The following is a 13151-nucleotide window of genomic DNA, read 5'->3' as shown; positions in this document are numbered from 1 at the left end:
CAGAGCAAAGTGTGAAGGAGGTAGGAAAAGTTGGACATAGAGATTGGGTTGGAGTATAGAATGAAAAGAAGTAAACGAAGTTGACACCAGGGTACAGTTTTGAAGTTTCAGAGATGGGGAGTATCAACTGTTTTTTCTAATTCATTTTGATAGGTAGCCTGGAGTAGAGAAAGGAGCTCTCCCGTTAACATGCTGTGTAACCCCAGGCAAGGTACTTACACTCTCTGAGCCTCATTTGTAATATGGAGATAATGATGCTACCTCACTGAGTAGTCCCGTGAGTTAAGCGTATAAAGTGTTTGGCAAATAATTGCCTCCTAGCAAAGTCATATTGAAATTAATGGTGATATGGGACTTCCCTGGCAGTCCAGCAGTTATGGCTCACGCTTCCACTGCAGGGGTCGTGGGTTCAATCCCTGGTCAGGGAACGAAGATCCCGCAGTACATGTGGCCAAAAAAAAAAAATGATGGTTTAGGATTTTCTTCTTGGGACCTCTGGTGTCTTCCTTTCCCAGTTAGAAGGTGTCAGGGAGTTCCCTGGTGGTCCAGTGGTTAGGAGTCGGTGCTTTCACTGCCTGGGTTGGATCCCTGGTCTGGGAACTGGGATCCCGCAAGCCTAGAGGCAAGGCCAAAAAAAAAAAAAAAAAAGGTGTCATAGTCACCTGTTCTGTTTTCAAAAGTACCACAAAATTGCTTCTGTGGTCTTTTGAAATTAATGTGTGTGTGCATGCATGCGCGCATGAATGCATTTGGTTGTGTATGTACATGGATTTGTGTATGTACATGGTATGGATTTTATCACCTCTAGAAAACCCTAAAAAAACTCACTCAGCTAATTTTTCACGCCCTTTCTAAAAACTTGCTCCATTTTTGGATAACAGCTTTATTGCGATTAAAATAATCTACCATAAAATTCAACTTTTTAAGGTATACTATTCAGTGGGTTTTAGTAGTATATTCACAAAGTTGTGCGACCATCTCCACTGTCTAATTCCAGAACATTTTATCACCCAAAAAAAGACACCCAGTATGTATTAGCAGTCACCCACCATTTATTCCCAAACTCCTCAGCCCAGGCAACAATTAATCTACTTTCTGTTTGTATAGATTTCCCTATTTGGGATATTTCATATAAATTAAATCATATAACCTGTGGTCTTTTGTGACTGGTTTCTTCCACTTACTATGTTTTCAAGATTCAACCGGGGCTTCTCTGATAGCTCAGTGGTTAGGACTCTGCCTGCTAGTGCACGGGACACGGGGTCAAGCCCTGGTCCGGGAAGATCCCACATGTCACAGAGCAACTAGGCCCATACACCACAACTACTGAGCCTGGGCTCTGGACCCCGCGAGCCACAGCTACTGAAGCCTGTGAGCCACAACTGCTGAAGCCCGCAGGCTGAGAGCCCGTGATCCACAACAAGAGAAGACACCACAATGAGGAGCCCGCTCACCGCAATGAAGAGTAGCCCCCGCTCGCCGCAACTAGAGAAAGCCCGCACGCAGCAACGAAGACCCAACGCAGCCAAAAATAAAATAAGTAAAATTTAAAAAAAGAAAGAAAAAAAAAGATTCAACCGTATGTAGCATGTATATAGTACTTGGATCATTTTATGGCTGAATAATATTCACATTTTGTTTATCCATTTATCAGTTGATGGAAATTTAGGGTGTTTCCACTTTTTGGCTATTATGAATAATGCTGCTATGAACATTTGTATACAAGTTCTTGTGTGAACGTGTTTTCAGTTCTCTTGGGTATATACCTAGGAATGGAACTGCTGGATTGTGTTGTAACTCTGGGTTCAACCATTTGGGGAAATGCCAGTCTGTTTTTTGGAGTGGCTGCACCATTTTACATTCCCACCAGCAGTGTATAAGGGTTCCAATTTCTCCACATCCTTGCCAATACTTGTTATAATCTGTCTTTTTGATTGTAGCCAACCTAGTGGGTGTGAAGTGTTATCTCATTGTGGCTTTCATCTGCATTTCCCTGATGGCTAATGACATTGAGCATCTTTTCATGTGCCTATTGACTATTACAAAGTATAGTTTCTTTGGAGGAATGTCTATTCAAATAATTTGACCATTTTTTAGTTAGGTTATTCGTCTTTTTATTGAGTTTTAAATGTTCTTTGTACATTCTGAAAACTGGAGCCTCGTCAGATACATGATTTGCAAATAATTTATCCCATTCTGTGGGTTGTCTTTTCACTTTTTGATGGCATCCTTTGAAGCACAGAAGTTTTTACTTTCAGTGAAGTCCAATTTATTTTTTTCCTTTGATTGCTTATGCATTTGGTGTCATATCAAAGAAACTGTTGCTTAATCGAGTGTCACAAAAATTTGTGCCTATGTTTCTTTCTAAGAGTTCTATAGTTTTGGCTCTTATTTAGGCCTTCGCTCCATTTTGAGTAAATTTTTGTATATGGTGTGAGGTAGGGGTCCAAGTTCATTCTTTTGCATGTGGTTATCCAGTTGACCTGGCACCATTTGTTGAAAAGGTTATTCTTTCCCCTTTGAAATGTCTTGGCAAAAACTTCCTTCTTAAACTGACATTCTCTGGGGAAATGTACTCCCAGATGAAGAACTCAAGGAAGTGGGAGCATTGTAGATTAGCAAAGCACCTTTTAGATTCAACTGAGCGATAACAACCACAGCAACCAATGTCCAAGAGTGACTACAATACCCCACTCTTCTAAGCACTTTATGTACACCACTGCTTTGTATTTTTCTGACAGCAACGCTGTGCAGTAGTCTCCATTATTATATCCATTTTACTGAGGCTCAAAAAAGTTGAATAACTTGATGTATTAGTTATGTATTGCTGCATACCAAATTACTGCCCCAAAACTTGTGGCTTAAAACAACAAATGTTTGTTAACTCTTAGGTTTTGAGGGTCAGGAAAGCCACCCTCTCATGAGGTTGGAGTGAAGATGGTTTCCTGGTCTGTAATTACCTGAAGGCTGGTTTGACTGGGACCAGAGGATTTGCTTCCTAGCTCTTTCACATGGCTGGGGGCAGGTGGTCTCAGTTCCTCAGCACATGGACCTCTCCATAAGGTTGCTTGCGTCTCCTCATGACATGGCAGCTGGCTTCTCCCAGAGTGATTGAACCAAGAGAGGGAACAAGGGGTAAGCTACAGTGAATCTTATGACCTAGCCTTGGAATGTAGCTTCTGCCACATTCTAATCATTAGAATTGAGTCACTAAGTACTGCCAACATTTTTTGGGAGGGGAATTAGGCTCCTTTTGAAGGACAGCATATCAGATAATTTGTGGACATGTTTTAAAACCACCACACTTGCCCAAAGTCAAAAAGGTTGTAAGCGTTTTAGCAGGAGAAGCCCAGTGTGCAAGCACTCCTAAACCCTGGCTTGCACCACACTCGTTAATGTCCCACTGGCCAAAGCAAGTCACATGGCAAAGCCCAGAATCAACGTGGTAGAGGATAAGAGCCTACATACCAGGAGTTATAGTTCATTGGGAAACACCAATATAAGTCTACCACAATGCAGTATCTTTTATCTCCCTGAGATATTAGACTCTTTGAAGTTCTCTTTTGCAACCTGCATTGTCTCTATTTCCTTTGGGTTTACCTTCTCTACCTGCTTTTAAGGCCCTGTTTTTCAGATTAGAAGCGTTCCTCACATGCCTGATGATTTTTGGCTGTCCTTCCATAGTCAGCCTCTAGTGAGGGGCTAAAATACTTAGAGGAGGCTCTGAGTGAGGGGAGTGGGTGGGAGGGCTTGTCTCAGGATGAGGTTCTCTGTGAGATAATCAGATCCAGACCAGCCATTTCACTGGGGGACCCCCAAATGTCAGTGTCTATAGATGTTTTGTCTTTTGCTCATCAATATTCCCCAAGAAGGGTCCTCTATTTTCCTGCCTGTGGAGTAGAAGTCTGGGTGCCGGGTTCTGAGACCCAGGCTGGGGCAGGGCAGGGAGTGGGAGTCGCCATTCAGAGTGCAGACTTTCATTGACTCCATTGCTTTCAGTATACCTTCCCCAGGCCACACCTGGGGGGTGTCTCCAGGGACCCAGGCGTGCCCAGATACCTGCTGTATCTATTGTTCAGCCTCGTTAGAAGGTGACATTCCCATCACCTGCAGGCGCTGGGGAGGAAGGTGACGCTCCCATCATCTTAGCTGGGCAGGATGGTGGAGCAGATTTGGGAGGATTCCAGCTGCTCCTTTTAAAGATTTTGAACTAGTTTTTTTAATCTCTTCAGCCCCACTTTGCACCTCTGACTACAGAGGTACCTGGAGCCTCTGATTCATCAGCCGTCCTGGAGTGCTGTGCTATGAACTGGACTTTTTCTTTTCTTTTTTTTTTTAATTGAAGTATAGTTGATGCATAATATATGTTACAGATGTACAGCATAGTAATTCACAATTTTAAAGGTTATTTTCCATTTATAGTTATTATAAAATATTAGCTATCTTCCCTGTGCTGTACAATATATCTCCTTCCTTGTAGCTTATATATTTTCTACATAGTAGTTTGTACCTCTTAACCCCTAGCCCTATCTTGTCCTTCCCCCCTTCTTTCTCCCCACTGGTAACCACTAGTTTGTTCTCTATGTATGTGAGCCTGTTTCTTTCTTTTTTTTTTAAATTAATTAATTAATTTTATTTATTTTTGGCTGCGTGGGGTCTTCATTGCTGCACGCGGGCTTTCTCTAGTTGTGGCGAGTAGGGGCTACTCTTCGTTGCATTGTGTGGGCTTCTCATTGCGGTGGCTTCTCTCGTTGCAGAGCACAGACTCTAGAGCGTGGGCATCAGCAGTTGTGGCGCACGGGCTTAGTTGCTCCGCGGCATGTGGGATCTTTCCAGACAAGGGCTCAAACCTGTGTCCCCTGCATTGGCAGGCGGATTCTTAACCACTGCACCACCAGGGAAGTCCCTGTTTGTTTTTTGTTATATTCACTAGTTTGCCGTGTTTTTTAGATTCCACATGTAAGAGATATCATATTGTATTTGTCTTTCTCCATCTGACTTATTTCATCTCCAAGTCCATCTGTGTTGCCGCAAATGGCAAAATTTCATTCTTTTTTATGGCTGAGTAGTATTCCATTGTGTGGTGTGTGTGTGTGTGTGTGTGTGTGTGTGTATACACATCTGGTGATTATACATATATCACATTTTCTTTATCCATTCATCTGTTGATGGAGACATAGGCTGATTCCATATCCTGGCAATTGTAAATTAGTGCTGGTATAAATATCGGGGTGCATGTATCTTTTCAAATTAGTGTTTTTGGGTTTTTTGGATACATACCCAGGAATGGAATTGCTGGGTCATATGGCGAACTGGCCTTTTTCTTGTTAGCTGTTCCACCTTCACTTTTCCCACTCTGCTAAGTCACTTACCACTTCCCTCTCTGCTTTCCAGCTTCCAAAATGTTGTTGCCATTATTCTTCCACTGCTATATCCTTTCCTGACTTCTTAGTCCTTATGGGTTTATACTTTAAAAAAAAATTCCTCTGCTCTTACTTTAGCGGGGGTTCTAATGGGAAAGAAGAGCTAAACACATATGTTTATTAATCTACCTGGTTTCATTTAAAGAGCACAGCACAAATGTTTAAATAGTATATCCATCAGGAGTCAGTTGCAGTAACAGAAAAGGTTGATTCAGAGAAGTAGGTGCTTGAAACACACTGGATAAACTAGAAGAATGGGCTCCAGGCTAGGCCTCCAGGAATGATTGTCAGAACCCTGCAGAACTGATCCTCCAAGAGAGCTGCAACCTGGATGAGAGTCAGGGACCTGTGAAATAATAAACAACTGCCAGTCCCATCTTAGCCACATCCAGAGATCAGGTTGCTGCTGCCGCACTTTCAGCTTCAAAGCCACACAGTCTGCTAGACCAATATCCGCTAAGTGGAGGCCCAGAGCCACACTGCCTCTCTCCCTTGTACACTCAGGTAAGCACTCAAGTCTTGTGTGAAGGTGTCTGATTTTTTTTTTTTTTTTTTTTTGCCACGCCATGCGGCATGTGGGATCTTAGTTCCCCAACCAGGGATCAAACCCATGCCCCCTGCGTTGGGAGCATGGCGTCTTAACCACTGGACTGCCAGGGAAGTCCCTGAAGGCATCTGACTGGTGTAACCCCAACCCCTGAAATGCATCTGGGGGGTTTTGCTGCAAGGGAACATAAGAAATACTGTTTTTCAGACTTCCAGCCTCTGCAGTGTAGGAAGGCAGACCAAAAGGAAGTTAGATCAGGTGTCAAGGGCATTAATCTATGTATCCACCAGAAAAGGTAAGTCAATGTGTACACACATTCTGTAACTGGACAATGAAGGATCCATTCGCATTGTTTTTCTCACCTTACCTAATTTCCTTCCTCCTAGCCTTTGGGATTAACTCTAAAAGCTTCGCCTCCTTGCCTTTGCTCAGGGGTTAGCAAACCTTTTCAATAAAAGATTGGAGAGTAAATATTTTAGGCGTTACAGGCCATATGGTCTCTGTCACAAGTTTTCAACTTTTATTGTTGTAGTGAGAAAACAGCCTGAGACAACATGTAAACAAATGAGCATGGATCCAGTTAAGACTTTATTTACAAAAACAAGTGACCAGCTGGATTTGGATTTGGCCTGTGGGCCATAGTTTGCAGACCCTGTCTTTGTTTTTTTTTTTTTTTCCTTTTGGCCGTGCTGTGTGGCTTGTGGGATCTTAGTTCCCCGGCCATGGACTGAACCTGGGCCCCCGCAGTGAAAGCGCCGAGTCCTAACCATTGGACCGCCAGAGAATTCCCCTGTCTTTGCTTATATTGTCCATTAACTCAACAAATCCTTAATAAGCACCTATTGAGTGTCAGGCACTTTCTAGGGGAGGAGATATAGCAGTAAACAAGACAGAGGCCCCCCAGCTCAGTGGAGCAAACATTCTGCCTGCAGTGATACTCTCCTCCCCACCTCCCCTTCCCTGCCTAACCCAGACTCCTCTTTAATACTCTGTGTGGGTTGACCTGCCTTGACTTTCCTCCTCCCGGCCAGAGCTGGTTCCCTCCCCCAGAGCTCCCATAGTGCTCTGTGCACACTGAGGTCACTTGTACCAACCTTGCGCATGAATGTTGCCTGCTTATGCATCTGGTTCCCTGCAAGACCGTGAACTCTTCAAAGGCGAGAACTGGGCCCCTCCTCACCTTGCATCGTCTGGGGCCTGGCTCAGAACCAGCCTGTGGTCCGTGGTGTTGAACTGACTTTAAGGAGTCTTTGTGGAAGCTGAGATACAAACATTAGACACAGTTGCGGGCAGTTCTGCAGTGGGTGGCCCTATTCAGGTGAGAATTTGTGTTTATCAACTGGGTTATGGTGTAATTTATGTGCACCTTTTTCAAGTGTGCACGTCGATGAATTTTGACAAATGTTTACATCTTTGTAAATACCACCACAATCAAGATCTAGAACATTTCCTCACACCCCAAAGTTCCCTTGTCCCTCTTTGTAGTCGTCACCTCACACCCCAAGCCCCAGTCTTAGATAATCACTGATCTGCTGCCTATCACTACAGCTTAGCTTCGCCTGTTCTAAAACTTTATATAAATGGAAGCACACTGTGTATATTGTTTTATATACAGCACAATGTGTTGCTATATCAGTAATCCATTCCTTCTTATGGCTGAGTGGTATTTCATTTATGGATATACCACAGTCTGTTGATCAGATGAGAATTTAAAGGAAAAAGATATCTCTTCTCTCTCTCCCAGAAGCTACCATGGGGAACTAGGAGGGTCTTGTCTGGCCTCAAATGTACAGGCTGTGTATTAGCTCTTGTAATATTGTGATTTATATTAGGAAATACGTATTTGTTCTCAGTCCCTGTTCCTAGCATAGAGTTCCTAAGACCCTTGGCATTTCCTAAGTGAAGAGAGTGATCAAGGTGTCTTTTGTGATGTTGAGAGGTGACTTTTGAAATGCCCTTAGGTCACCTAAGAAGGAGGGCTGGTCACCAGTGGAACCAACCAAGTAATTGGAGAGCTGGAACTTTCAGTTCCACCCCTCTGACCTCTGGGGAGGAAAAAGGGACAGGAGATTGAGTTCAGTCACCAATGGCCAATGATCTAATCAATCATGCCTATGTAATGAAGCTTCCATAAAAACCCAAAAAGATTGGGGATGGGGGAAGGGGGGAGGTTCAAAGAACTTCCAGGTTGATGAACATGTGGAGATCTGAGGAGAGTGGTACGCCCAGAAAAAGCAGGAAGCTCCACACCCTTTCCCCATACCTTGCCCTATGCATCTTTCCTATCTGGCTGTTCTGAGTTATATCCTTTAATAGTAAACCAGTAAGTAGTCTAGTAAGTAGAATGTTTCTCTGAGTTCTAGAGTGAGCCGCTCTAGCAAATTAATCAAACCTGAGGGGGGCGGTAATTGGAATCACCTGTCTATAGCCAGTCGGTCAGAAGCACAGGTGACAACCTGAACTTGAGATTGGCATCTGAAGTTGGGGGGGAGCAGTCCTGTAGGACTGAGCCCTTAGCCTGTGGCATCTGACACTATCTCCAGGTAGTGTCAGAATTATAGGGCACCCAGCTGGTCTTGGAGAATTGCTTGGTAGTGAGGAAAAAATGCACATGTTGGAATTGGGAGCAGAATCTTATCTCTGAATGAGGTTATCTAGATAGTTGGTGATTTGAAAGCTGCTGATGCAATTGTGAGCCCTGGATCCATACCCGATGTGCTGCCAGGATTGAACATGCAATATATACCACATTTGGGCAGCCCTTTCTTGGAACTTTTAATGTTTATTGGTATAACTTGAGTTTCAAAAAATGGAAGTGGCCTGGGTGTCCCCGACCCAGAGATGCTCCTTCTGTAACTTATTATTCCAGTGTTTAGCCAGCAGGGCCTCCCCAAACTCATTCCTTCTGACTCCCCTGTACGTAACTGCTACCTCTGTTCTCTCTGGTTCTGTCTTTCCCAGGGGCAGAGGAAGGCTCTTTCTGCCCTCTGTAATGAGGCTACCCACTCTCCATCTGTATCATCATAGGGATAATAGCCCCTTATCTTTAGATAACACTTTTCCACTTTAACAAGCACTTTCAGACCATTATCTCACTTAAGCTGAGCCACAGCCCTGTGATGGAGGCAGCCTGCTTATTATTTTCATTATTATTATCAATATTATTATTCTTACACTTCACAGATAAAGAAACTGAGACTCAAAGAGGTTATGACTTCTTGAGCTTCTGGCTGGCCATCCTATGTGTTTCCTCCTGTGCCCACTGGCTTCCTGCATCGTAAAGAGGGCAAGGTGCCCCTTGGGGACCCATTCTTTATCGTCACATCAGCTGAACTCATGCAGGGATGAGCAGCAGCCATTTGTTGAGCTCCTGACACATAAAAGGCAGAATGTGTTCCGAAGGTGATAATAATCATCGATAACTTTTATAGACAGCGAGGCTGAATCAACGGCTGTTCTAGGCCTTCTAGAGATCTTATCTCAAATACTCCCAACTTCCATACAAGGTGGGTATTATTATGCCTGTTTTACAGATAAGGATGCAGCCTCAGAGAGGCTAACTTGCCCGAGGTCCCCTGACGTGTCTCTGGAAACTCTCTACCCTCTCACTGCGGTTGGGAACCGTCCACTGCACACAGGCTATGACCTCACACGTGCTTTGGTTCAAAAGCTGGCTCTCCCACCTGCTTGCTGTGTGACCATGAGCCTGAGTGTGTTCTCTCACGTGAAATAAAGGAGTCCCTCATTCACAGAGTGCTCTTCTGAGGATTGTGTCAGGCCCAGCCAAGGTTTGGTAGATGGGAATGATGATTAGGCACCAATCCAGGTCCTAGAAGATGCCAGGGGCTGCATGTCTGACTGAAGCAGAACTAAGATCCTGCAAGCCTCACATGGTGCGGTGTGGCAAAAAAAAAAAAAAAAAAAGTCTGTAGTTGCCGACTTCAGAAAATGAGGTACAGTTTGTTCAAAGTTACTTAGGTAACATAAAGTCCTCTGTTGAAGCCCGTTTATTGTCTGCCTGTTTACTACAAGTCAGCACCTGCAGTTCCTGTCTTTCTCTCTCCATCTCAGTATTTAGTAGAAGATTCTTCATGGGTATAACGCTTCCTCTGTCACCCCTGGCCTGCAGGGTGAAAGTGGGCTGTTCACTTAATGCCATACCATATCCAGTGGCATGTGCTGGTTTAGATAGCTTGAGCTCCAACCAGAGAGAGCACTTTTTTTTTTTTTTTTTATGAGAGCACTTTTAAAACTGTCATCCACAATGAATGGTGTGCCACGCCCTGTGCCAGCCACAGCCCAAAGGCAAGGCACACGGCGTACAGAGCCTGGCAGCCCAGATTGGGTGCTCGCCACGTTGAGTCAAGAGGCGCTTTTGCCCTGGGAGCTTCTGCCCTCTCTTAGGTGAAGCCCAGGGTTTTCAATGGGAATCCTTTAGTGGTGATTGGGTGGTGCTGTCGAGTTCAGGGTGGAAGACTTGATTAGGGGATCTGATTCTCCACAAAGGCTCTGGACAAGCTACCTGGCTTCCATGTCTCCATTAACTAATTCATTCAGAAATATCTACTGAGCTCCTGGTATGGCCATGGCTCTGGGTTCAGGGGTGAACAAGGGCAAACCTCATGGAGCGTCCATGGGATGCATTCAGCTCCTTGCATCCAGGTCTTCTGGCTGGATTTAGATGGGGTCATTCATCTTTCCACACTGAGTTAGGCTCAGAAGCCCTGGGGTAGCAATGGCTGTCAGTGAATACTGTATTGTACCACCACCTTCTTCCATGACTTCCCACACCTCTTGGGATCCTGAATAAGGCCCTCCATGGTCTGGCTTCATCTCCCTCTCCCTTTCTGTGCTCCTGTTCCTCAAATGGACCATGCTCCCTCCCATAACAGGGCCTTTGCACATGCTGTTCCCTTTGGTTGTTCTCTGTGATGTACAGACTTTAAGGTGACCCCCCCATGACCCCTAACTCCTGGTGTTCACACCCTTGAGTGAAGGTGGGACTTGTGACTTGCTTGTAACCAATGGAATATGGCAAAAGTGACAGAATGTCACTTTTGTGATTATGTTGTGTAAGACTCCATCTTGCTAGAGCCTCTGAACCTTCCCTAGTCAGGCCTCCATGTGAGAACACAGCCCTGCCTCATACCTTGATTGCAGCCTTGCAGAGGACCCAGCTAAGCCATGCTAGGACTCCTGACCCAAAGAAACTGTGAGATAGCAAAGGTATTCTTTTTTTTTTTTGGCTGCACCATGCGGCTTGCAGGATCTTAATTCCCCAACCAGGGATTGAACCTGGGCCCTTGGCAGTGAGAGTGCTGAGTCCTAACCATTGGGCCTCCAGGGAATTCCCACAAAGGTATTCTTTTAAGTTGCTAAGTTTGTTGTTTAAAAAAGAAAAAGCTGCGTAAATGTGTTACTATTTTCTATATGCAGCATAGAAAACCAACCTATTCTCTAACATTCACCTAGCTTACTCCTACTCATCCCTTACCATTCCCATTCCACTGAGATGAGTTTTCTCATCAGCCAAGATGCCAAGGCCTGATCTCCTTGTTAGAGGCTCTCATGCCATTGTGTGCCTCACCTCCACATGACTTATACATTTATAACTGTGTGATTATTTAATTAATAACTGCCCCCCCTCCCCCCCAGATTGTAAGCGCCATGAAAGCAGCTTGTCATTGTCTCTTCATTTCCCCAGGGACTAGCACAGTGCCTGGCACATGTAGGTGTTCAGTAAATATGTGTTGAATAAATAAATGATTTATAGGACATTCAGGGTCAAAGGGAGTGAAGGGATAGACAGGGACTGGATTGTTCAATGGTTAGAGGCTAAAATGACTTGGGTGGAAAGTGGATATTGTAGTCCTAAAAACTCACTTTTATTGTGACCTAGCTGGACAATTGAAGCTACAGGTGTATTTGGGGGCATCCTTGGTGGGAATGATATGTGTCCATACAACAGTCACATGAGCCACCCCATGGCTTGGCATGAGGGTGTTTCTCTTGGAAGCTCCAGACTCCTTCCTCCTTCCAGAAGAACATCTTGTATTTTGACCATCAGGCAATTCTCTTAACAATGTCCTTCCTATGAGTCAGAGAAGGGAAGACACAGGGGGAGAAGGGGAGGGTGTGGTTAGGTGGAGTGAGCTCCAGCTTGGCAGTTTCAGTGAGGCCCACGAAACGTCAAATAGCTCGCTCCAGAAATAGACAGAAAGGTGAGTACATGGCGTGCTGGGCACTGAATTATATTCCCTCCAAATTCATTTATTGAAGGCTTAACCCCCATGTGATCACATGTGGAGATGGGCCTATAAGGAGGCAATTAAGGTTAAAAGAGCTCACAAGAGTTGTGTCCTAATCCTGTAGGGCTGGTGCCTTGATAAAAAGAGGAAGAGATGCCAGAGCTCTGTCTCCACCATGTGAGGATACAGGGAGAAGGTAGCCATCTGCCAGTCAGGGAGAGAGACCTCACCAGAAACCAAATGGACTGGTCCCTTTACCTTGAACTTCCCAGCCTCTAGAACTGTGAGAAAATAAATTCATGTTGTTTAAGCCACCCAGCATATGGTGTTTTGTTATGGCTGCCTGAGCCGATTAAGACATGGGGTTATCTAGAAGGCTCTGTCTTCTGCTATAAAAATAAGGTTGAAGGGCTCCAGAGTTCAGGTCAGTGTTTTCCTGTCTCTCCAACTGGACTTTCTGTGCCTCCCCTGATTTTTTGGCGTCAGAGTTTATATATGCCCAAGTTTACCCTCCCTAGGCCTTAAGGCCCTTCCTAGTTTATTGAGGCCATGTTTTCCTCCTTTCCTTCCATCCAAGCTTTTAGAAGGAGTTGTCTGCACTTGGCGATCGCGCTTCCATTTCCAGGCGTCCACTCTTCGGTCACTTCAGTTGAGCCTCCATCCTGCCAATGCACAGAAGCTGCTTCCATGCCACATCCAGTGGATACTTTTGGTCCTCATCTGACTGTTCTCTTTTTCTTAACTCTTTCTCCTCCCTTGCATTTCAGGGATTTCTCATCGCCCCTTCCTGGCATCACCATTTTGGTCTTCATCTACTATCTGCCACCTACTGCCCTTCATGTAAACGTTGATGTTCCCCGGGTTTTGCCCTTGGTCCTCTTGCCTTTTCACTCCACATCTCCCTAAGGTGAGCTCGCCCACTCCTGCTGCTTC

This window comes from Balaenoptera borealis (genome assembly GCF_965194805.1).
Source record: "Balaenoptera borealis genome assembly, chromosome: 10".
NCBI classification, from domain to species: Eukaryota; Metazoa; Chordata; class Mammalia; order Artiodactyla; family Balaenopteridae; genus Balaenoptera; species Balaenoptera borealis.
Note: the sequence above shows the minus strand (reverse complement) of the source record.